This window comes from Curcuma longa, unplaced genomic scaffold, assembly GCF_044706935.1.
Source record: "Curcuma longa cultivar G26 ecotype Majalengka, Jawa Barat unplaced genomic scaffold, ITB_CL_G26_1.1 contig_19243, whole genome shotgun sequence".
NCBI lineage: Eukaryota > Viridiplantae > Streptophyta > Magnoliopsida > Zingiberales > Zingiberaceae > Curcuma > Curcuma longa.
Genome location: NW_027431043.1, coordinates 3,952 through 6,792, shown reverse-complemented (window position 1 = coordinate 6,792; position 2,841 = coordinate 3,952). Strand labels below are relative to the sequence as shown.

Sequence of the window (2,841 nt, the reverse complement as noted above, 5' to 3'; positions counted from 1 at the left end):
AGGTAAGGGAAACCTAGTTTTCAGTTTTTCTTGTTGATTTTAACTTGGTTATAGGTGTTAAATCATGGAATGGGTGGGTGATGTTGGATTGGTTTGCATTCTGCAGTGGATTAACGTGTTTAATTCTGATTGGAGTTTTGCTAGGGCTTTTTAGGGTTCTATCCAGGTGAGTTTCCTTTTTTCTTGGAGCCGATTCTTAGTTGCTTGGATTCAATGTTTAAATCTGGATTTGGGTTTACAGGACAAGTAGAGATCGGTGGCAGCAGTGGCTTTGATTAGTGAGATTGTTGGGTTCAGTTGTTGAAAAAGAATATTGGTAAGTTTCCTACTGAGCTAGGGTTGCTTAATTCGAGTTTTGATTGTTGTGATTTAGTTGGATGTTGTGGATGGATCTAATCAAATTATGAATCTGATTAGGTGTTGATGTTGTTTGTAGTTGTTGGTAATTAATTAGCTGGTGGGATTTGGTAATCCAATTACTATTGATTTGGATTAATGAATTGATACAATTGATTAGTTAATTGGTTAATACAATTAATCAATTAATTAGTTAAGTTATATTAATAAGATCCAAATGATTAAGTTGTGTTTAAACATGGGATTGGGTTAAGTTTAATTGAATGGGTGGAATTAAATTATAGAATTTAATTACTATAATTTAATATAGTATTGTGGTAATAAATGTTGTTTTGACATTTATTGCAGGACCTTGATTGTGATTGGTCCTATTATACTTGGAGTATTATATTTCTGGGGGTTCTAGCATTTACAGACTTCTGATCAGGTGGGTACCCTGTACTTGGTCAATACAGGAATTTTTGTTCTGTGCATGTATTGTTGTTTCTATCTATTCGGTTAATATCCACGCTTTGTAGATAGTAGTTAGTTGATACCTTGATGATCACTGCTTGATACCTGTTGTTTGATCTCGTAATGATCTATTTGTTATCATGTTGATACCTTTGGCTTCTTGTAGAATTATCCAGTTAGTATTCCTCTGATTAGTTGTTTGTTACCTGCTGCATGATCTCCATTTGATCTATCCCTGGCTAGAAAATCTTAACCACAATATTATCGACCTATGTTGATCCCTACCGATCCCTGTTGAGCATGCTGATTGATTTAGCTATTACCTGTTGAGATGACCATCATGCATTCATAACTAGTTGTAGGTATTGTTGTTGTTGGCTCTTACCCGATGCCGCGTTGTAGTGTCACATGGGTATGAGGTTGCACTACAGTTGGGTGCGACCAGGACTGGCTACATTGCCCTCCTGCTACACTGCCACTCCCCACTTATTTTTAGTGGTCAGTTGTGGAGTTTGCGCAGTATGTCCTGTTGTGCGCCTCACGTTCATTTCCGAGAGGAATGACTGGGGACGACGAGTGCAGACAGTGACTTGACTTGATATTTTTGATTGGATGGTTGATGCATATCACATGCATTCGTTGGTAGGTTATTACGTAGTTTACCTTATTCATATGCATGGTTGATTGTTGCATTTACTTGCTATGATTGTTGCACTTGGTTGACATTACATACATGCTTACATGTATCTGCTATCTATACCTGTTGCACTTTTCGTATTGCATTATCTGATATACCCTGTTGACTAGTTGATACCTCTTGATGTCCTGTTGTTACCTATTGTCATGTAGATGTTATCTTGCTTCTTCTATACCTGATTATCTTTCTCATTATGTTATTGTTATCCTTTCTGATATATCTATATGCACATTTCCTGTACCCACTGAGCATCTAATGCTCACTACCCAGACCCTGGGGTTGTTTTGTTTTCTCCCCAGGTAGCATATAGGTACTTGGAGCTTGGAGATTCGGTCGGCTACTGTTATCTCACCTCGGAAGGATTTTCCTATTAGTCGCATTTTGGTCTGTCGTTGTTGCTAGTATTATTTACTCTTTCATGGACATGTAGTTATGGTTTGGATTTGTTATGACTGTAGTTATGTTGGATTGCGTTGTGGGTATTTGTTACGTTCGATTTTTCGATGATTTTGCTTTATGGACTTGCATATTACAGTTGTGGTGCATGTGATAGAGTTATGTGGCCGTGTAGGCCTTATTTTATGACTATTGTGGTTGTGTGTTTATTGGACGTGTAGTCCTATATTCCAGCCGCCTGTGGCTGTGTATTCTTGCATGTATTCAGGGAAATTGTCACGGTTACAGGGGAGATGCTGTCGAAATATTTCGGACGGCCTTCTCGGGGCGTGACATGTGTTAAACCACATAATAACTATAAAAAAGGTAGTCCGGTGCACAAAACTCCTACCAATGTAGAGTCCCAAAGGGTCTATTGTACGCAACCTTATCCTACTTTGCAAGAGGTTGTTTACAGGTCACATGACAACAACTTTACCATTGCATCAAGGCTAGAGTTCTAAACCATATAATAACTATAGTGAACATGAAATAAATTAGAAGATCTATAGACATGGAAAAAAAAGATAGGAATCATGAGACAAGATAGTCTACAATGTAGTGAATATACCAAGGTGCACAAGAAAGTATTTGCATCTATTTGATCAATCCATATCTACAAATATTTCCATTGTGGAAAAGAAAACAACCTCCATTGATCTACACGAATCAGTACATACACCCAAAGATGTAATTTAATCTACTAATGTGTGAAATTGATTAAATTATAGATTCATGAAATGCCAAAAGATCTACTTGAGTTCAAACAGTGGAGATAAAAAGAATATGCTATTAAAATCCAAAGGATTTCAACAAACGAGTGTTCTGCCAGCATGTATTGGTCTAAAATGTCCTGAACCAAAGAAATTAATTTTTTTTTGAAAAAGAAAATGTACATA

The 2,841-nt window shown here is 36.9% G+C and overlaps 1 long non-coding RNA gene across 1 annotated transcript; it reads left to right on the top strand.

Annotated features, from left to right (window-relative positions):
• Positions 1-101: 101 nt before the first annotated feature.
• Positions 102-2,095, top strand: LOC141817070 (uncharacterized). Its single transcript, XR_012600779.1, has 4 exons — positions 102-166; positions 242-316; positions 706-784; positions 1,807-2,095. It is a non-coding gene; the product is annotated as an uncharacterized LOC141817070 (long non-coding RNA).
• Positions 2,096-2,841: the final 746 nt, after the last annotated feature.